Below are 23,765 nucleotides of genomic sequence, written 5' to 3'. Positions count from 1 at the left end.
GGAGAAGTTAGATTTTCCTCTTGGAACTTACAAAAAGATTTCTAGTCTTGTGATTATAATAAATTAAGTTCCATTAAAAAAGTATAACTGCGATTATAAACTTATCTTCAACACCTAAGATGGTCGTCTATTAAACCCTGATTGAATCATATTATTCGTAGAATTCAAAAAAGATTTTAAATCTTGCGATTATAATAAATTGTATTCCCCTTGAAACAGAACTGTGATTAGAAACTAATCTCTAGGCTACTCAATTAATACCCATCTTATCTAAACAAAAAGACAAATACCGCAGTCGATAGCAAATTTGAATAAAACATCGATTAATTATCGATGTACAAATTTGAGAAACTTGCCGCCTGAAATTGACAGTTAATTATTGAATTCTGTCTACGAGCACATTAATTATAACTCTCGGCACTATTGAGCGCGAAGTCGTGTTTAGATTTATGATTTACAAGATAGTTGAAATTGTCTTACTTAATCACAATGGAATGTGTTTTGAGATCGTAACATAGATTACAATAGATTTTTTCTGATATGGAATCGAAGTCTAGATTTCTAAAACGAAAAATTCGTTTACATTTAAAAAGGATAAGCGGGTTATTGAATGTTTCTTAAACTTTTAAAAGGGTTATAAGAAATAATTTTGTGATTTTGCTTAAATTATGATAGTTGGCAAATATTTTCGATATCATTTTAATTGAAGTTTTTGTTGAAATTGTTCTAATTACAATGTAATGTTATTTGATCTTATATAATATTACAAAAGTTTTTTCTGGTATAAAATCAAAAGAGGAGAATTACGTTTTTAGATCAAGTAGAATTTTCATTTAGTTACTTTCCTTAAATAATATTGATTTTTAAAATATTTTCTAAAATTATTATCAAATGATAAATTTTGTGATACTTTTTTGATAATATTCTTTGATCATACTAAGATGTTTATGAATTTTTCTTAAACTTTTCTCTAAGCACATAGATTAAGGTATACTTTAAATATATTTTTGAGATTAGTTAATGATGCTAAAATAATGAGAATTATATCCACTTTATTTTCTCTAACTGTAATGTTTATTGCTTGATTATAAAGAAATTAACAGCTTGGTTTATAACAAAATGACTTTTAAAGATACAAGATCTGTTGCTTTCAGTTTTATAATACGGTATAGTATTGAGTTCTTCGAGCCTCTAGAGACGCATTTATCTTTACAAAGCAATAATATCCTTTTCTACACATTTGAATGGGTTGAGGCAAAAACAAAAGTTATTTATATTGGATTGGTGTGAAAATTGTTTCTGCCGCAGGCACAAGGCAATAAATGTTGTGGCTATTGCTGTTGCATTGGCTGTGTATTACTTATGTGGCACCTTCATAAGGTGCAAGGCGTACCAATAACAATATCTGTACACGTATGTCTTATCCAGCGAATGCAGTTTTGCAGTTTTGCTGTTTTCAGTTCTGTTCTGTTCTGGCTGTATGCTGTTTTTGGTTTCTAGTTCATGTGCTGACCGAGGCAGCAAAGCTGCAAGGTGGCAAAGTGGCAAGGCTAAGTTAGTGGCAATTAAAATTCCGCTTCTAATACGATATCATAAGCATGAAATTAAAACATGTTTTCTCAATCTGCGCTTAATTATTTCAGATATCAGATATAACGCTTTCGACCATACGGAGACTGCGACTTCGACTTGGAGTCTTATGGTTGGGTTGGTCTGCAGACATTGTCGGTTAATAATCAATTAAGTACGTGTTGTCATTGACCTTCAAATCGCAAGCCAAAGATCTGTCGGCCCCTTTTCATACTCATACATCCACGCCCAGGCCTAATAGCTCTGGCAATTACCTTATTATAAAGCCGATTAACTTTTATTTTCGTCTATCTATTTATGAAATTATAATTTCATATTTCAACATAGTTGTCAATCACAGCCACGTTATGTCTCTCTAATAAGACATACACGGCTGCCGTTTGTGGCATTAACCATTGTATGCCTTTAAATACCTTCCCCCTCCCTCCCTCTCTTTGGCATGTGTTTTGGCCCGTTGTTAACTCTTTTTATTTGGAGTTTTTTTTGTATTTATCGTTTCGTCTTTTTTGTGGCTGCCGTTTGACATGATGTTTGGCTGTTTGGCTGATGGGTTCCCGAACCCGCTTCAACAGCAGCAGCGAAACATCAGCATAGACCTACGATTTGGGCTCAGCCCACGCACTTGTCATAATAGATTCATTTATGATTTTATTTCGTGTCGAGTTTTTTATTTTCAACCATATGCAGGTTGTTGTTTTTTTATTCAAACGTAAGCTGCTTTGTGCTTTTCAAAGCGCTTTAAAGCGTTTGCTTACAGTAGCACAGCTTTATGACGAACTGTAGAGAGCTCATTAAATATTACAGCACAGAAATAAAGTCATTCAATAAATATGTGTTTAACAACTAAAGTTGATATGGGAAAATAAATTTGAGAAATATTAGCGTTAGGGAAATTACAGCTTTAGCTAATAACACGTCAGTAGTGGACATTTCAGTGGACACAGTCAGGAAATGTCATGATGTCACTTGTCACCCAGTGATATGTTTGCAAATAAAAATGAGAAATGAACAATTGAGCTAAGAGCTGTGGACATTTCAGAAAACAAAGTCAGGAAATGCCATGTCTCAAAATACAATTGTGTAGTGAATGTCAATTACCTTTATAGCCGAGTTTCACTGTAGCATATGTAAATAACTGCTTTTTACGTACCTCATAAATACATGAACGAGTTCTGAAATGAAAGAGAATTCAGAACACAAATTTTAATACAATTTCGTTGGTAATTTAATTTAACATTTAAAAGATTTTCAAGGTTTTTTGTATTTTTTTGTATTTTAATTAAAACCTGCGTTGGTTAATCGATTTTAGTCAAGCGTAGACACAACTGTACCAGAAAAATAGAATATGTGAGAATTGGTAAAATGCTAAAAACAAATTTTAAAATCATGCACTCGAAAAGTGTTGCATGCTTCAGGGCGTTGAAGCATCATCTCGTCAACACATTCTAATGAACATATACAAAAATTTGTGAAGTGCATGTCGCGACGATGACGATGACGCGACGCTTCTGCTTCTGCTTCTCACAGCTGCCACGCCTCCAGCAGCAGCAGTCAACACAGTCAACGCAGCTCAGCTCAAACTCAAGGGAACGTCTACGAAACGCAATTGGAAGCGGAGTCGGAGTTGCGAGTCGCCTCCTGACCGTCTGTGGCACTGTCTGTCTGTCTAGCCATTGCGTTAAATGCAGCTATTGTTGATGTTGTGCTGTTGTTGTTGTTGTTTTTTGGGGGCCTGCAAGTCTCGGAGGCGCAAGACAATTGAGTCTGAGAGCGTAATTTGCAACTGCCTGAGACTGTGACTGTGACTGAGTCGGAGACGAGCTTTGCTCAGGATGCAGCCCCCAAATCCGACTGCCTGCCTCAAGTGCAACAGCGCTTAATGACTGGCCAAGGGGACAGACAGAGGGGACAAAGGGGGCATGCAACCAGCCGAGCTGCGAGCTGCCAGTCATGCAGCTAGGCTACGCCTACTCCCCCTAAAGCTAGGCGACATGTTTGTGCCGTTGTTTTTTGCTCTGAGCCCAGATGCATTTTTGCATCCAAAGCTTGCGCTGTAGGCGAATGCACCAAAAAAAAAAAAAAACGAACACGAACACACACAAAACACACAACACAACATGACGAAAAGTGTGTGTGCACAGTAGCTGCAGTTGCAACGCGAGTTGAGAGTTGGGGCACCGACGCAGACATCGTCCTGTGGCATACCCAACAGGCGTTAATAATAATCTCTTTTTTTTGCGTTTTACAAAAATGCAACGAACTGTTGTTTTTTTTGTCGTTTTGTGAGCGCGGTTAAAATACCCTGTAAAAACGTGGCAGACATTGGGCCTACCAACTGTTAAAAGTGTTAGCAACATTTGACTAGAGAAACATCTTTTATAGAGTATGCCAAGAGTCGACTATGCTTCAAGTCCTGCATCCTGGGCCTATGCAGTTTTGTGTTGTTTTTGTGCTGTTTGTTTATTTCAAGTTTTTCCTTTTGGGCCTTGGATTTCAGAGTATTTATTTCGAAACTTTTTCATTTTGTGCAGTCAGACGACGTCGTCATAGAGAGTGCATTGACTGAAGTCTGCAAAAACCAACAAAAAACGACAGCAACGAAAAACACAAAAACAAGAGAGAGTGCACAGCCTCAGACTCAGCATCAGACTCAGACTGAAACTCAGACTGAAGGAGGCTGGCAAATTCCGTTGGACTCGGGGGTTTCGTCTACGGCAAACTGCATCCTTTGTTAATATGTTGCGACATGCATGGCTCGAGGAGTCTGTGCTGATGAGCTGCGTCGTCTTATGGGAAACGCTTTAGCTTGAGCGGAAAAGTTTGCCATAATTAACGCTTAGCTTTTGGCTTGCCAACTTAAGTGGTATTAGTTCAGAGCAGGTTTTTGTTTTTGGCCAGGAAGTGCATCAGAAGTCGTTGCACTTGAGAGGCCACCCACCACAAATAAACACAGAGAGCGAAAGACACGCAGTCGAAACAGTTGTTCTGACGTGCTGACGGTTTTTTTCTGTTTTTTTTTTTTTGGCCACCTGCCCCGAAATGAAATTCGTTTAAGCGACGTAAATCATTAAAATGGCAGCAGCCAACGAAATGGCTAAAGAAAACATTTGCGAAATTTCAGCACCACTGAAGCCTGAAACAAAGGAGAGCACAAACACACACACACAGAACGCAAATAAAATACATTTAATAGGAGCATTTCCTTCTCTTCTTTTGCGCTTGAAAAACTTGCTGTGGCAAGGCACAAGGATCCAGGCTCAAAAAGGAGCTGCTGCAGCAGGAAACTTGCCGCGGATTATTTATTTTATTTCCTTTTACATTTTTTTTTTTGTTTCTCTTTGCGTTGTGTTGTGCTCGTTGTCCTCGAATTGGTTTTGTCTCGCTGGTTATTAGTGCGCGGTTGCACGCGAATTTGCCTCAGTTTGTTGTCGTTGTTGTTGTTTTGGTTGCAAGCAAAATCCAATTAGCTGCTCAAAAGTTTCGCAAATGTGCGCTGGAAATTTAATTAATGTTGACACAAGCTGCGCGCTGAATTGAATTTAAGCTCCTCTCCTCTCTTCTTGGCATAAATATTTATTAAGAAATTCTTAGAATTGATTTTTGGCACAGCAACTTCTTCAATTTCTCGACCTTCACTTGTCGACAGCACACAAAAAATATATGCGCGAGTTAATAAACCTTTCACCATCACCTGGCATTTCTTTTGAGTGCCACACACACTTACACTCCATTTGCCACATGCCACACTCACTGCAGTGCAATAACTCAAACACTGAACTGAACTTGCCACACATAATACCACATAGTTCGCCAGTCCAGAAATGGAGCTGGAGCAGCAGCGTTCAATTGGACTTGCTTTCCCATTGAACGCCACACGGAGAGGCCAAAAGCCAGCTTTGGGTTTCTTTTTCTTGCTGCAACTTTTCAAGCGTTAAAACATAAAAATGTCATTAACACTCAACAGATTTCTGGTGCGCCAACAGCCAACAGCCAACGGGCCAAAACCACCGACAACAACCCAACAAGAACAACAAATGGCTTAAATGGCCAATAACAAATTGTTGCAAATGCGCAACAACAAAAAAATCAAGTAAGAAAGCTATAGTCGAGTGTTTTCGACTACGAGATACCCGCTACCCAACGTAAGTAAAAGCAAAACAGCTCCGTATACCTATTAATATACCGCAAAAAATACTATATTTGGTACATTGGTATATTACTACATTTAAAATATACTATAGAGCACAAAATATGCCATACATATTCTGGAGGCACAAAGCTAATATACCATAAAAATACTAAAAATTGATCAACGCCTACATTTGGTATATTGATATAGTATTACATTCAAAATATACCATAGAGTGCACAATTTATCACACATTTCCTGAAGGCACAAAGTTAATATACCAAAAAATACTGAAAATATACTGCATAGCTTATTTGGTATATTGATATAGTACTACATTAAAATTATACCATAGAGGCCAGTATATGGCATAAATATACCAAATACTATTTTCGGTATATTGATATAGTACTGCACTGAAAATGTTCCATACAGTCCAAAATGAATCACACATTTCCTGGGTACACGAAGTTGATATACCGCTAGAATACTAAAAATTTACCAAATTATATATATATGGTATATTATATAGTACTATTTTCAAAATATACCAAATTGTATATATGGTATATTCTATAGTACTACATTCAAAACATACCACACATTTTCTGGAGACACAAAGTTATCATACCCTTCTACTCTATGTGTACCGGGTATAAAAATAACATAGAACGCCTTAACCCAATGGGAATTGTTGCAAGCAGTTGTTTGTTGTTGTTGTTTGCTGTTGTTGTTATCCATTTCGCTGTTGTTTTAACGTAGACGAAAATTTATTTGACGCTTAACTCGACTTGCAGACAAGAAAATGACACAGAAACCGAGTTAAAACTTCAAAACGCGTTTAACTCTAGCTGCAAATTTGCGAGCTCAACTCGCGGCTCCAACTTCCAACTCTCAACTCCCTTTCCCTCCTCCTCCTCCTCCTCTTGCAGTTAACACCTAGGTAGATCGTTTATTGTCGCGCGGGGGTATCATTTACGCCATAATTTTTCACAACTGAATATTCTGCTTAATGGTTTTTAATGAGCGGTTGAAAACGCCGCCGCCGTTGCCGCCAAAACACGAACTCACAAAAGGTGTTGAGAAATATGCCTGATTTATAGAAATCGCAGCCTGTATTTAACCACCCAAAGTGCCGCCTAGATAACCTCTAGTCTCTATGTAGTCGCTAGTCTCGAAGGGGGCGTAACATTATAACCCACATTGACAGTTCCAACGAACAACTAGGCGAGATCTGGGGCAAGTTAATGGCTTGAGAAAGTGCTGGAGTTGGCTTTCATAAGGGGAGTTTTCAGTTTCATCATAACTAGCATTCTAATCAATGTAATTACACTCTGAAGAAAAAGATAAAAAAAAGAAAATAACGAGACAGAAAAAACAGTAGTAAAATCAAAAATTTAGATGAAATTATGTTAAAATTGAGCCCAGAAGATAAAATCTTAAATTATAATGAAAATTCTACAATAATTCTAAATCAGCAATGCTTTTTAAAATGCAAAAATATATGTGTTATTCACATTATATTGATTTATTACCTTTTCTTAATATTAGGTACAAAATTTCAAAATAAGCGCTTTTTTTTATATTACATAATATAATATTATTTTGAGCAACATTAAAAAATATAGTTTAAAAAAATTTGTTAATTAATCTCAAAATTGAATATCTTAATTTTCTTTTAAGAACTTGACAATCATTAATTATTATTTCAAGAAAAATTCCAAATTTCTTAAACTGTAGATATTGATTCTAGTCTATTTCAAAAATGTTTATAAAAATTTTAAATCTCGTTTTAAGATCATTTGAAGATTGAAATGTTGTTTTAAGAATTTTTTAAACTGTTATTCTTGTTACAAGGAAAATCAAAAAGTTTGCTTCAAGTTTTTAGAGTGTCTTTTCTTTCTTCCATTATTATTTAAAATCAATACAAAACAAAATAATATAAGCTTTTAAGAACATTTTTGGATTAAAATACAAAATTTTCAATCTGTATTTCTTGTTTTTAGAAAGAACGAAAGTTTCCAAAACTTTCCAGTTTGAATCTAGTTTTTATTTCGTCGCTTTTTCTCTCTGTGCACAATTACATTTCCTTTCTGAAATTTCGCGTTGAGGATTTCTGCTCTGTTTTCCTGCTGACTTTTCAATTGCCAATTTATATGCGACTTAAATGCGTGTTTAATGCCGTTACATGCTTTTATGAGCGTCTAATAAAATTAATTACAAGTTCTTTAGCAGCGCGATTCTTTGCTAGTATGTAATCCAAAAGCCAAAAGCAACGCCCACTTTTGCACTCAATTCTTGGTAGCAACTCTAATCGAGAAGAGACTCAACTAGTTGGCTTCTCTTTTCAGTTGTTGCTGTTGTTGTTGGTTTGGCTATCAGATTGAAATCGTAAATAAATGTAATTAATATAGAATAGTTTCGCAGATTTTCTCATCATTAGCCAAGGCAACGTGTATAATTTCGCTTGCACTTCCTTTTAGTCCGTTTGGTCTAATGCATTTATATTAAATTAACCGTTTAAGTTTGAAATTAATTTTAATTACGACAACTAGCTGCAGACGTTGCAGTTGCAGACTGAGACGTTGCAGAGGCAGGTAAGATATGTTCATAAATGTGTGTGCTATAAACGGCAACTCGAAGCAGCGGAAACAGCAACAAGTACAACAACGACTGCGTTGTTAAACACAACATCGAGTTGCAACAAGAACAAGAACAAGAACATCGAGGCAGAGTGTGGTAAGTGAAGCATTTCGTCGTTTTGGCAATTGAGCGAGAATTCGTTACCGCCACACAATTCACTTTAGTGCGCTTCCCTTGCATTTTTTTTCGTGCAACACAGCCGCAGCAACAACATCCTCACCGTGCCTCACTGTGTTTTACTCAATATTAATGAAGTCATTAAGACGACATCTTCCCCAAGATCGCGCGTAATGCGAGCGAATTATTAACAACGCGCTCTGCGCACGATGAAAACAAGCTCCAGTTCAGCGTTCAGCGTTCGCTTCGTGGCGTGTCCAAGCATCGCCGCCAACGGCAACAACAACAGCAGCAGCAGCAACAACAACTACAGCCAAAATTAATATACGAGCAACTGAAACAAAAAAAAGCAGCAGAAAATAATAATAAGAAAGAAACAGGCCAAGCGGCTTTCATAAATTTGCATGTCGCTGCTGCCATCGGGGGGCTGAGAGTTGTTTGCTGTTGTTGTTGCTGCTGCTGTTGTTGCTGCCGCCGGTTCTGGGGGCGTGACAACAAGTCAATTCGGCTCAAATGTGCCACAGCCACAACACACATTTTTTTTTTTTTGGCAGTCCAAGCCAAAAATGAGGCACATTAAACGCATATTTGATGCCCTTGCCAAAGTATCTTAAAGATACAAAATAAAACTAAAATAAAAGCGTAGATTATATATATAAATTGTAACTGCTAACAAATTCCTAAAATACTTTTTAAAAATTGTTCTATAATCATGTTTTTGTGACATACATTTAATTTTTAGTTTTAATTTATTGCATTTGAACATCAACAATTGATAATTAAATTTAATTTAAACCAAACAACAAAATAAAATTCAAAGTTTTTTTAGTTTTATAAAATACTATATAGTGGAATTTTAAAGTTTCAATTTAATTCAACATTTTTGTATATTGTTTGATTTATATGCTTATATGAAAGCATTAATTTAATTTAATTTAACATTGAGATTTTATTTAATTCTAGATTTTTGTATTTATTTGTTTTTAAGTATCATCATTTAGCTATCATTAAGTGTTTAGTGTAGATTTACTTTAATATTTTGTGTATAAATTTAATTTTGAGGATTATTTCAATTTAATTTTATGTTAAATTTTGACTTCTTTTCTATAAAATTACAATTTAGGTTAAAGAGTGTTTTTGTATCAATTATTTAGTTACTAATTTGTAATTTAATCATAAAGTGTTATCGAATGTTGATGTCGTTAACTAAGTTACAACTCATATTTCACAAAACTAACAATTCAGCTTTCAACTACAGCAAATAAGCTGAACTAAGCTTGATGACTTGGCAAAAGACTTGTGCCACAAATATCAGATTTCAAAATATTTACTTTGTATCTCTATCGATTGCCTCAAATTACTTTTACTCTCCATAGCAAACTGTTTGCCAAAAAAAAGCATCTGATAGCTACACTTTGTAGCACATTTAAATGGGAAATTTGTTTGCTTTGAATGTGGTGAAAAGTCAGTTGGGCAGCTTAAGTTTATTTATGGGCATTATTCGACACTATCTCAAGTTAGTTTTAGATACTTTTTAGTTGCTTTTCAATTGCCTGTTGACCCACTCAACACCTTATGTGTTAGGGTATACAATAAAAGACGAAGAAAACTCCGTCAGAAGTTTGTACATCAAAAGTAAACACGACGGTTGTTGCTGCTGTTGTTGTTGTTGTTGATGGTGCTTTTGGTTCCCTCGTGTCGGCAATAAAATTGCAGCAACAGCGCAAAATTTTGAACGCATTAGAAGATTGATGCTGGCAGCTGTTTATACAGTGCCCGAAAACCCTTCGTCTCCTTCTTCTTCTCTTGCTTCATGGACACAGTCATGTTGTTAGTAGGTTCCCTTCCTTGGACCATGCAGCAAAGTGATTGCAATTTTGCCGTGTTTACTTTGTGCAGATTTTCCTTTTATTGGCGCACAGAGCAAAAGTTTCTTAGCGACAAACAAACAAAAGTACACAAAAAATTAACAAAAAAAAAGGAGCAAAATTCAAGCGCAAGGAATGCAAATGCAAACACACAGAAAAAAGAGTTTTTTACTTTTTTATTTTTGTGTGGAGGGGAAAAACACTATGGAAACTGGGTTAATAAGATCGTCAGGCGGTTGTTGAGGAACTCCTCTTTTTGGCCTGGCCAGTTTTCATTTTGAGCATTAATAAATAGCTGCTTTTAGCCAAGCGAGCGCTGAAACTAAAAGCGCCTCATTTATTATGCATCAAAGATAAACCTAACTGAGATTAATGTCTCACTTCAGAATGTTAGACAGCAGCCAGTTTGTCCATTTTGTTTGTTGCCCCGGCTTCTGTTGCTGTTGCTGTTGCCTTTTCCTTTTCTGGCGCCAAATCATTGGAAGAAGCTTTGCAGCGAAGAGTCAAAGAGTCACGCAAAGATCATCTTCCAATCAGGCCAATTATGTCGGCAGCTCATAAAAAACGCATTCGACAATTATTATGCAGAGTCGAAGTCGACTCTCGGCACTCGAGTCGTGTATTGCAGTTAAGATACTCGTTGTATGTATCTTAAGTAAGTAGTTGCCACAAAAGTTGCTAGTTTCATTTACAGCAGCAGCAAATTGAGCTCCTTTGTTGGCCCTGTGCAGCTGGCAAATTTGCAACACGCAAGCCAAGCGAAAGTTGTTGAAATTCATTTAACCTTGGATCTGTTACTGCTCGTATCCGTAAGATACTTCTTTCGTTCTCTCGTTTTTTTCTGCTCTACGACTAATTTGAATTAATTTTGTTGTCAACACATAGTCATTACGAGGATGTGAATTGTTAGCAAGCAATGTGAGAAGCACTTGCAACTGCAACTGCAACAAAAAGAGGCAACAACAGCAGCTGAAGAGCCACTTGAAACTGCGTTTCCTTTCCTTTCATACAATCATAGAGTGCTCTTTTGAAATGCTGTAACTTTTTTAATACTGACGCAAATGTAATGAAACTTTCAGAACATGCGCCCGATTAATAAAACTACAATTAACAAATATAAAACACATGAACTACACGAATACCCTACATCTTTAGCCATAAAATGACGAACATATATGGTTTCCGTATTTGCTTGCTTGGCAATTTTTATGACTGTCGGTTTTCTCTTTTTCTTTCGTTCTGTTTTTCCTGGTATTCGCGTATCAAGCTCATCAAAATGAAATGCTTAATAGCAATAAACACATCAACATGCAACATGCTGCATGCTGCATGCAACATGCGGCTGAGTGTTGTCACACATCCGTATGACAAACATCGCAGAGCAAAAATTAAAATAGCGACATTTTATTGAGTTGTCAGCTGCACGAAGCACATGCAAAATGCATGTGTACACACACACATGCCACGCCCCCAAGCACCACCTCCGCCTATGAATTATGCCCCCCCGTCAAGACACAACCCATTTCAAGTACACACCCCAAAAAAGAATGAAGAAAACTTAATTCAACTGCAAGTCAAAGCAGCATCTCAGCTAAAGGATGAGGTGCTGATTTTCAACGCCCCAGAGAACAGCCTCCAAAGTCTCCCTCCCCACTCCCCTCTTCCCCTCTCCCCATACAACACTCTGCCGCCCTCGCTTGATCTCAACGGTTCTTTGGCAGAAGTCAAAGGCAATTTATACGAGTTTTATACATGTTTTTGCATGTGTTTTAATTCGACGCCGTTGTTCGAGAAATTTGCAAATATTTATGTTAAACATTTTCTTGTAGGCGTGAGTGTGTGGCTGCTCTTTGAGGGGCGTGGCCGTTGCCTCCAACATCACACGATGTGGCAATATTTATAGATCTTTTACAAAAGAAAAAAACGCCCACAAAGCAAATTCTGCATATTCACAGCACACAAATTTCTCTCAGTGCAGAGACGTGTTAACAAACCCTTCGTCTAAGCGTGTATTTCGCATAATTTGGCAGAAAATTAAAAACGAGGGTAATATTCATAGTACGACGCATTGAAGTCTGAGTGCATTTGGCTCTACTCTCGTTCTTCTACATATTGTTATGTACATGCCAAACAAAGGAAGGGCGTTGAAATTGACACCTCGAGTGTAAAAAACAAATAAAAGCAGCAGAAAAGAATATATACGAGTATAAAAATAAACCCTTTTTTCGACAACGAGACGAACGAGCAAAAGGAACATATTAAAAACTGGGTCTGTTTTATGCCGCCTGCTGGCAATTCACTCACAGCTAGCGATGACAGTGTGAGCTTCACAAGGAAGAAGCTACCACTAAAATTTAGGAGAAGTCTAAAGAAATAGCCAACAAATAATCTAGCGATAGTTTTAAATATTTGTCATCGCTAAGCTGATCGATTTGTGTGGCCAAAGTTTACTGATCATATAATCTTAATTAAATTTTCATTTCTCATCTAATAGCTTTATTTACTTAATCATTACTTAGAAAAAAGCTACCACAAGGTTTTATCGACGATAGAATGAGGTTTCCTGACAATCGATTGAAATCGCTAAGCCAATCGATTTGTGTTTCCCAAAGTCTCAACTGATCAATTAAGTTGAATTTGGTTTCCATCCTAAGAACAAAAACTAATAGTGATATGAAAGGGTTTCTATCCGCGAAAGAGTAAGCTGACTAGCAATCGATAATATTACAATTTGTTATCGCTAAGCTGATCGGTTTGAGTTTGTCATAGACTCAACTTAATTTCAATCTCATAGTTTGTTTTTTGTTTTACCTTATCTACCATTAGAAAAAGCTACTACTGAAATTAAAAGCTTTCCAGAATTGGTCGATATATATAGCGATAGTAAAGGGTCGCAGACAATCGATAGTTTCAAGTATTTGTCATCGTTTAGTTAATAAGTTTGTGTGGCAACAGATCCAAGTGATTGAGTATATTTACAATTATTACCATATATTCAGTTTATCGATTTCTTTATTATCCCATTTATAATTGTGATCGATACCTGAAATCTTTAAGTAATTCATTCAGTACGTCAAATATATATAGTTTTAGTTTAACATCTAATTACCATCTCTAGTTAGTATTTGATCGATACTTGTTATTTCAGACCATATAATTTAGCTAGTTATTCTTTATTATTCTCCAAACTTTTCTCTTTAATGTTGTCTAATTTTTACCATCAAATTCATTGTTATATGTCATTAATTCACATCCCTAATCTGAATTTGTCGTTTCCTTAATAGTCTCTAATTCGACTTTCATTTTTATAACTCAGAAGCTGTAACTCTTATTTCAAACATATTCTTCCTTCCAAATAAAAAAGCACTTGTGAGATGGTTTTAGTACTCTAGCTACTAACATAAACTGATAGTTTTTATTTGATACGTGTTTAAGTTTATGCCATCTCTAAGTTATGCAAATAGCTGCAGGCTGCAGGCAGTTTGTTAAGACTGCCTGACGAACGACGCGCGTCTGTTGCGGACACACTTTGGCAATTCGTTTAATTATTATATTATAACGACACACACACGGATACAAATACACACACACACACTCACACACACACACCGCTGCATAATAATAAAGAGGAAAACGTCCATAAAACGCTGCCAGGAAACTTGTGTAATTCATATCGCATAAAGCAGAAGGAAAGAAGGCAGCGATAGAGACAAAGAGGAAGGGAGTGAGAGAGCGAGAGAAATACAACAGCCGCAGGCAACTGTAAAGACACACACACATACGTGCGCACTTGGCATTTTACATGGCCCAACAATTGGCTTTGACAATCAAATCCGCGTTCGAATCCGAATCCGAATCCGAATCCCAATTCGTATCTGCGACGTTTGTTGTCCTCTGTCCTCTTGTCCTCTGCCTGAGCATATCAATTGCACTTTGCTTTTTTGCTTCTCTGCTTCCTTCTTCAGCTTTTTCCCTTTTTACTTTTTTGTTTTCTTTACTTTGTGTTGCGTTTTTTGTTTTTTTTTTTTGGTGCTCAAACCACAAAATTACATTGAGTTGGGTAGCTGGCCCAATACCAATAGCAATCTCTACTTATCGCCGCTTGGCCATGTTAATTTTTAACCTCAGGCTTCGCCAAATCGAAAGCTGATCGTATAAAATTACGCTTGACAGCGGACGCTGAGAACCGCAAAAGGTGACACTCGCTTCGTTGGGTGCCGCCTCTCAACCTCAACTTCAACTTCAACTTGTATTCGTTGTTGTTGTTGCTGTCGATATGTGTATATAGATTACATATAAAGATACTGAACAGTATGCGATTGCTACAAGTTGATAGCTGCAGTTGAAGCGCTTGAAGCGAGTCTCGAAAGTAAAAGTATGAATACATTGTTATTTATGAATCATTTTTTGGTATTTTCAGCGCCTTTCCATGCTGATTAAAGTTCGCTTGTCTTATGTAGAAAAAATATTCAAAAAGGTCTTGAGCATATTGTAGTGAATATATGGTAAGTGTTGACCTTTCCGCAGGCATTCCTCACAACTTTCCTCAGAGTACCTTTCTATGCGATTCTCAAATATTTACATGACGAACAAGCATGAAAGTTTTGAGAATATTTTTAAACTCTTCAAAATATTTTATTGAATTATGAATAATTTTTAATACAACTGTAGTACAGATTTGCTTACTTGACTTAAAGTGCATTGAAAAGCTCTTAAATAAATTGCAATAAACTTAAGTGCTGACCTTTCTGCAGGCATTCCTCACAACTTTCCTTAAATCACCTTTCTATGCGATTCTCAAATGTTTACATGACGCATAAGTAAGAAAGTTTTGAGAATATTTTTATTAAAATTTTCAAAATATTTTAATGAATTATGAATTATTTTTAATAAAACTGTAGTACAGATTTGCTTATTAAAGTGTATTGAAAAGCTCTTAAACAATTTTTAATAAACTTAAATGCTGACCTTTCCGCAGGCATTCCTTACAACTTTCCTTAAATCACCTTTCTATGAACTTCTCAAATGTTTACATAGCGAATAAGCATGAAAGTTTTAAGAGTATTTTTTTGTTACTCGTCAAATATTTTAATAAATTTTGAATAGTTTTTAATGAAACTTTATTACAGATTCTTTCTCTTGACTTAAAGTGTATTTTGCTGTATACAAAAATATTGAAAAGCTCTTAAATAAATCTCAGTAAACTTAATGCTGACTTTTCCGCAGGCATTCCTCACAAATTTCCTTAATAAATATTAATAAAGCTATAGTAATAAATTTTCTTATATCGAAACTTTCCTTATGACGTTTTTGGTATTCTAGTTATGTTATGCGGCAAATATTTAAATGGATTACGAATAGTTATAATAGTTATTAATATGACAAAGAGAATTTTATGACCGTTTTTCACTTTAATTAAATAGTATTTTAATGCAAGACTTATTTTCTTGCGTCTCAAATAATCTATATAATTAGGAAGAGCTATAAAATGTGTCTAAAACCATGCCTAAAAACTCACTAATGAATTATAGCCAGAAATAGTTGGAAAGTATTGCATTGTCATATAAGAGAATCCCAAATAAGACAAACTCTTCTTTGGGGCTTTCACTAAGCGCAGCAAATTGCCAAATACAAACAGCTGCTAATTAGTTTTGTGCCGCGTGCAATTGGCAATAGGCAATTGCTTTTCCAGCAGTCATTAGTCGCCTCATGGTGTTGAGTTAACTGCCGCTGAAATGGTCAACAAAAATACCACAAAAAAATAAGAGAGGAAAAAGATATCGCGTTGTTTTCCATAAATGCGTAGGGTGCAGCCGGTTAGTTTGGCCAATATCAGATTGGTGTTGTGGTCGACAACGCCTGGGAATTGGCCAAAAAACACAAGTAAAACCAATTCGAACCAAGTGGCCAATGAACGGTTATTGCGTGGGAGTGAGAGTTGACGATGCCCCCAAAAAGGGTTAACAGGTTTTTTGTTTTTTTTTTTTGTTTTTCTCCTCGCACTGCGGGAGAGTTTGGAAGTTAAAGTTGCTGCGAAAAAACAATTCATAGTGCTCTAACGCGTACATTTATTTGTCATTAAATCTGTTGGAGCTATAAAAATAGTTTCAGTATTGCCATAAATATATGGCCATTGAATGGGGCTCGGCTAATAAACAGAAAATGTGACACAATCACAGAAAGACAGACAGCAAAAGAGCAAAAGCGGCTCATTTGTTGATAACAGTGGGAGACCAAAAGAGTCAAAGAGTCTCAGAGTCTAAGTCTGAGATTGGCTACAAACCGGTTGGGGGCCAGGTCTATAAGCCAAATGCTGGGCGTGTTTAAGCGATTTGAAATGCGAGCACGACATGGCCAGCCAGACTTAATAAGCATAAATAGCAAATTTAATTAACAAATCAAATGCAGCAAATGATAAATGACTCTCTGGCAATCTCGCAAAACGCAGCCAAAGGGAATGCAAATGTCGATTGAGGATTAACTCTACTTCTAGTTGCTATTTCCTGTCTAATTCCTGATGATGATGATGACGACGCCCTTGGTTATTCTGCTCTTTCAGTCTGTAGTCTGTGTTTGCGGCTTATTTACTAAATAAGAGTCACTTTGACTAATGAATCAATTTGCCAGGCCGCCAAGTTAATGATGAAGATGTGTGGACACAGTCGAGTCGAGTTGAGTCGCGTCATCATTGTATCCAAAGCCGAGCGTCGAGGTTGATTAGGGCGGCTCCATTAATGACAAGCCCGACAGGATATGGATACCCAGCGACGGAGTCCCAGACAAGTTCACATCACATGACGTCGACCTCTTTCTCTCTCGCGTTTTTGTTTATCTGTCTCTTGGCATTTGTTTGTTTGTTTGTCTGACTTTTAGATTCTGTTCGTACGCGCTTCTCTTTTACTTTTTGTTTTTGGGGTCGCTTGTCAATTAATTGCAGCAAAAAAGCAACAACAGAAATGTAATGAAATCAACAGCAGCAGCAGCAAAGGCAAAGTCAGCTTGAGCAAAAGTTGAAATACCGTTTAATGCCCATTGGACACGCCCACTTTTCCCACACTGAGTGCAGCAACGCGATGTGTTGCATGGGGCAGGCGACTCGCTTGAAAATGCGTCAAGAGTCAACTTTGACTACACACACATACACACACACACACACGCATGTGTCTGCTGTGCATGTGTGTAATTGCAGTTTTAGCTTTTTTTTTTACTTATATACAGCATAAAGTATACCCTATGCAACAGGGATTAAATATATATTACAGCTGTCTTTATATTGAAGCACTCTTCTCATTTTATACTTTTATATTCTTTTCATACACAAACTTCACAACTTTTGTTGTGAGACACAAACGCGTAGTTTATGATTGCCCTCAAGTAAAGATCGTAACTCTAGTTTAGACTAGAAACTTTATAGGGTATGCAGCTGCTGCTGTAAACAACTACTGTAATTATACATCATAAATATATATAATTCTATGCTCTTATGGTTTTAATTATTTAAGTTTCATCTGAAGCTCACAAAAGAGAAATAAACTGGAATTTATGAATTCTATGTCATTGAAAAAACTAAAGTAGTTAACTTTATAAAACAACAGAATTCGGTTGTTTAAATTGTGAAATGTTTTTACTATAAACTTTTTAAATACATAAAACTATTCACAGTTGGGGAAACATTTTAAAACAGAAGGCTAATTTGAACTTTTCTTGAAATTAGACAAATTGATTTAATAAAATGGAGAAGTATTTTTTAATTGAAAGCGAATTTTTCAGATTCTTATTGACGAAAGACAAAACTGTGTGCTCTCCATAACATAGCACATAAGTTACAATATTTATAGTGCCTTTAATCATTGACACTAAAGAACAAAAAGCAAAAAAAACTTAAGATATACATGTATGTATATTAAGAAAACAAAGAAAAATATATGTTAATATTATAAGAATTCAATAAAGGTTTAATATTAATAGAATAAACTTTATAAATTCTTAAGGAAAATAAACAAAACGATAGAAAAAATTGATATTTTCTTAAGAAAAATAGAAAAATAAAAATATTATTATTATTTTAAACATTTAAGCACGAGAAACATTTTGATAATTTAAAATACTTTTCTAAATCAAAAAAAAAAGACATTTAAAGATTTGAATATAAGATATTTTAATTTAAGTGTTTTCTAAAATTATAAAAACATATTTTTTAAGGAAAACAGACAAAAAAAAAAAAAAAAAATAAAAATAATAGAATAAACTTTATAAATTCTTAAGAAAAATAAAAAAAAAATACGAACAATTTTTATTTTCTTAAGGAAAATAGAAAAATATTATAAAAATAGAAAAATATATAAAATAGAAAAATATATATAAAATATTAATAGAAATAAATTTTGTTTAACATAATACTAGAAAGAAAATTCTGATATATTGACAGTCTACTAAAATTATCAATTGGACATGTTTTTAAATGATAAAAAAGTATAATAGTAACAAACTTTAATATACATAGTCTCTAAAACATCTTTTTACAATAGCAATTAAAGAAGTCATTCAAAATTATCATAATCAAATCAAATTCTACCTCCTCAATTTGCGCAGGGTATTTTCTAGTTGAGCTACACACTCTGCTGTCTTCTTTAGTTGTTAGCTTTTGCATTTTGTTTGCGTTGTGTCTGCATCTCGAGCTGAGCTGCGCTGAGCTCAGTTGATTGCAGCAAAGAGCAAGCAGCTGCGACCCACGCTACATTGTTGTTGTGTTGCCATCTCCCTCCCACACTCGCACACGCACACCAACTCACTCACTCACTGTTTATGCGCCATCTCCCTTGCACTGTCTGTGAGTCATTTCTATTGACAATTTGTCATTTTATGCACTGATTAATAAATTAAAAGTTTCCCTTCGTTAATTTTTTTTTCAGCTAACACGACATTTTCTTTCTCTTTGCTGAGTCAATGCGAAAAGCGCAAAAGAACATAAAAAAAACAATATAGAGTATACAAAGAACAAAAAGAAGAAAAATTGAAAATTGTCTGAGCGAAAATTGCAGAGTTTGCACAACGCTTGCGACAATGACAATTTTGTGTAACATTGATTTTTAATTATTTTCGTGAATTTATAATTATGATTTTCAAGAGAAGCGCGAATTTTGCAAAGAAGTTGGAATTTCGCGGTACGTGCCGCTATTTGAGGCAGCTATTTTAGGGGGCACGTGCCGCAGATTGTATTATAGAATATAAGGAGCATCTAATAAACAAGTTTTTTGCCTGCTAGCATCCAAGACTTTGGGGCATGCAGCAGACGCGTGCGGCAGCAGCAGCAACCGAAGGAGCAGCAGCATTTTCCAGCTGCCTCGCTAATCGCTTGCGTAATCTTAAACGCGTCGCGGCAATTGAAATGGATTGCGCTCTGGACTGCGACTTCGACTTGGATGCTACCTGGTGGTGATAATGATGATGGTGTTGCATGGTGGTGATGCAGCTGCTGCTGCTGCTAAGTGGTTGCTGGAGCCTGTTTTTTGGGGGGCAGCTGTCGATGTGAATGCAGCTCGCTTCTGACCCACAATCGATGCTCAAATTTCATTGCATTTCTGGGCATAATTTTTATCCGCATTTTTTGTTGTGTCTTTTTCTTTTTCCTTTTCAATTAAATTTTATGCCATGCCACAGTGTCTGCCACAGGCTGGCTGCCCACACTTGCCACACTTGCATTTGTGTGTCGCTACCCAAGAATAGCAATGCAGCTAATTGCGGCGAGCTGCGCAAAAATAAAGACAACTTGCAGCGGATTAAAGCGTAGACAGAAAGTACAAGGGGACTGGAGGGGGTGGCTGCAACAGGAGGCTCCACTGATGCTGCAGCTGATGCTCTGTACGGTGCCGTGGGTCATCATAAAAACATTATGGCTAGGCGCGCAAAAACAAACAAGAGCTGCGCCAAGCAGTTGAGTTCCATGGTATTTTTTCAAAGGAACTACAAGCAGGGTGGTGAGGACACAGAGGGGAAGCCAAAGCAGCTGCAGATGCCACAATGTCAACGTCTTCGTTGTTGGCCTCGCGTGTGCGTGTGTTTGTCACTGCGGTTTGACAGGCAACATGCGAGAATTTGATGAGCAATGCACTCTATTTGTGTCTCGCTCTTTCGCTTGCAAACTTATTTAGTATGCTACACTCTTCACTCTTGTCTCCAGCTCTCATGCTTTACTTTACTCTCCACCTAGCACTCCTTACTCTGCTCTCCCACTCTTCAGTTGACTCACCACCTAACACTCCTTACTCTACTCTCCCACTCTTCACTGTACTCTCCCGCTCATCACGCTACTCTCCTACTCTTCACGCTACTCTCCCACTCTCCCTCTCTGTCTATTTGGGTGGGTGTGTTTCACTTGCATTGGGGGTCGTCGTAGCCATAACAAAAGTCTCCACTGTGAAAATGTGTGTGTGCAGCCAATACACTCGCACAAAGGTCATGTCTGCCTATTGTTGCCGTCACGCCGAACACGTTTTGCACTCTGCGATTGCAGCGCACAGCACAGGTGTCTCTCTGTCTCCTCTGTCTCCAACTTCTGGACCCAGGGGTCTGATCAATGGGCGAATGGGCATTGGGCAGTTGGGACACTTTGCGACAGCCAGACAGTGGAGCAAACTGCACGAATGCCGCCACCGCCGCCGCCTGCATTGAGGCAACCTGCAACTGTGCGATTGGCTTTTTTTTCCAGCTGTCAGCTGTCAAAAGTCTCAGTTCTCGTTCTCTTTCTCGTTGTTGTTGTTGTTGCTGTTGCACTTAGCGGTTTGGATTTATTTGCAAGAACCGCAACTTGTGGCATTTATTGTTATGCTTATTGTTTAATGTTTATTATTTATTTTGTATTTATTTGTAGAGCACGATTGTGACAGCTAGCAGACAATAATTGTGAAGGTAACCAGGCTGGCAAACAAAAGCTGCTTGCTATGTGCTGCATAACTTGTTGCTATGAGACTTAAGGCGTGACTTTAATCTTTCAATAACTTAATTTATAGGAATTTAAGAACAATACTAAGAATTTTTGCTCAATAACTTGAGATATTGTGGGAAATATTAAAAAAAAAATGCATAGTTGTACATTTATTACTTATTTAAATACGGGATATACTTAAAACAAAAAAATAAAATAAATAAATAAATGAAATGTAGCAACAAGTTATATAGTAACTTTAATATATAAAATAAAATTTGTTAGGGGTCAAATTAGTTATTAATTAAAAAATTTTCTATAATTTATTGATTTATTATTACGAATAATAATGATTATTATTAAAAATTTCAATTCTGGAAAATTCAGAGCAACTATGATTTAATTTATTTTCAAGAAATCTATATTAATCATATAAAAGTTTCAAGAGCCTAATATCTTTATTAAGCCAGCTTCTGTGTGAAAGAGATATTGTACAAAAACAATAATTAAATCATTTCTCACAACGCAAAAAAAACAGATTAACTAAAATTCTGCAGAAAACAGCGATTTGAATAATCATAGCCAAACAAATGAGCAATTTATTAAGTTGTTTTCTTTTGCGTATTTACCTCCAACTTGGCTACCGCTCAAAAACCGAAACTGTGCCACGTTTTGGGGCAATGTAAAAGGAGTCGACGAGTTACGCACTGCGTTGTCGATGTCGATGATGTGTCATCACTTCAAACTGAGTCAAAGTCAACAAGAAGCATTTACGATAGCTTAACATCTCAATGGCCAAAAGTAATGAGCAAACACTTTTCAATCGGATCGTGTCAACAATAATGAGTATGAGAAATGTGTAACAAGAGGCAGCGACGTGACTTTGATGTGGATGCCACAACAAAGAAGTACGAATATAAACAGCTGTCAGTTGGGCTGTCGTTAGCTTGTAATGCAATTTTAATGGCAACATCGACAACAACCCTGACCTTCTTTACAGTTTACAGTTTGTTATTTTTTCGCATTCATAATTTATTGCGTGCGTCTTTCATTTTCGCATCGCATCGCATCGCATCCATAATTAAAATGTTTGCTGCAAGTCGCACTTTTTAATGGGCAAAGATATAAACGATTCTGTTGTTGGCTTTTAAGCCAAAACGCTGACCACCCGGTGCGGCAATGTCGGCAAATTTGGCATCGCTGGGGGCGACTCTTCAACTTTTGTTAATTATCGCGATAACGCAACATGTTGCCGCTTGCCACACAGCTTAAAGAGGCAGCCACCGTCTCTTTGTTTTGTTCACTCTTTGCATATAATTATTGTCATAATCTACAAATTTTGTTATTTTTTTCTCGTTTTTTGGCAACAGCTGACGGTGGCCTTTTGATGACGCCGTCACTCTCTACTATCAACTTTGACCTCATCCATTTTATATGACAGACAAAATATGCTTGCCTTGTGATGGATGTTCGCTCATAAAGCTCATCAGCAGCGCCATACAGCCACTACTAATGAGCTACCATGCAGCAACAAGCGCAACCAGCAGACAGGTTATAAAAAAAAAACAAACCCAACTAAAACAACAACAACTAAAAAACCGACACTATCATATTTTATAACCCATAAAATTGTCTATAGCGCAGGCGCTGTGTGATCTGTGGGGTCAGCTGTGGGTTGGAGGGCAAACCACACATAAAACACAAACTCATTAAAACTCACCAAAATGCGTAGAACTTGCGCAAACCAACAAAAGCTGACTGCTTCGAACAATCACTTTGACATTTACGTCAAGTCTGCTTGCTGTTAATTTAAATTCGTATTTTTACTAGTTTTAAATGTTAGCAATTTAGCAGCAATTAGGACAAAAAGCTGTCAGGGTGGCCAGTTACTTCAAGCTACTTGCTATAAAACAACTCTGCTTGCTATGAAACTCCGCATGAATTGAGATGGCCTCAAAAGTATTTGAATTGTTCTTTTCTAAGGTCACAAATTTAAACTGTTTATTTTTAGCACTATCTTTGACTTTTAATAGTTGCTGCTTACTAATTGCTGTTAATATTAATGTACCATATTTTTAATTAGTTTTATAAGTTAAGTATTTCAGCAGTTGTGTTATTATTCTGCATTGATGCTATAGCTGCCTGCTACGCAACTGTTGGCTTACATTTCTGTTTCTCTAAAAGGATTTGCACTATTTACATTTAAGGTCACAATTCAAAGCGTTTATTTTAAGCAAAATTGTTGCTGATGATTTATGTCTGTCTTTTTTAAAAGTTTTAAAAAATAACAATGCAATGTGTCAAATGCTGAAAGTTTTCAAACCGTTCAGCAATAGCTGCCTGCTACGTAATTGACAAGTCACATTCTTATTTCTCTAAAAGGATTTACACTATTTTCATTTAAGGCTACAATTTGAAGCTCACCTTTAACCTTTGACTAACTGTCAGTCACTCATTTAGCTTGCTGCTGCTGCTGTTGTCTGTCTAATTGAAT

General features: G+C 36.3%; 1 protein-coding gene across 1 annotated transcript in view; it reads right to left on the bottom strand.

Moving 5' to 3' along the window:
- Positions 1–23,765, bottom strand: part of LOC117570818 (uncharacterized) — an 88,249-nt gene that overhangs the window by 51,855 nt on the left and 12,629 nt on the right. The window contains exon 2 of the mRNA XM_034252678.2: positions 2,741–2,762. The gene's annotated coding sequence lies outside the window, so the exon portion shown is untranslated. The remainder of the gene's footprint in view (positions 1–2,740; positions 2,763–23,765) is intronic.

This window comes from Drosophila albomicans, chromosome 3 (genome assembly GCF_009650485.2).
Source record: "Drosophila albomicans strain 15112-1751.03 chromosome 3, ASM965048v2, whole genome shotgun sequence".
In the NCBI taxonomy this organism is placed as follows: domain Eukaryota; kingdom Metazoa; phylum Arthropoda; class Insecta; order Diptera; family Drosophilidae; genus Drosophila; species Drosophila albomicans.
This window is presented reverse-complemented; position numbering and strand designations above follow the sequence as displayed.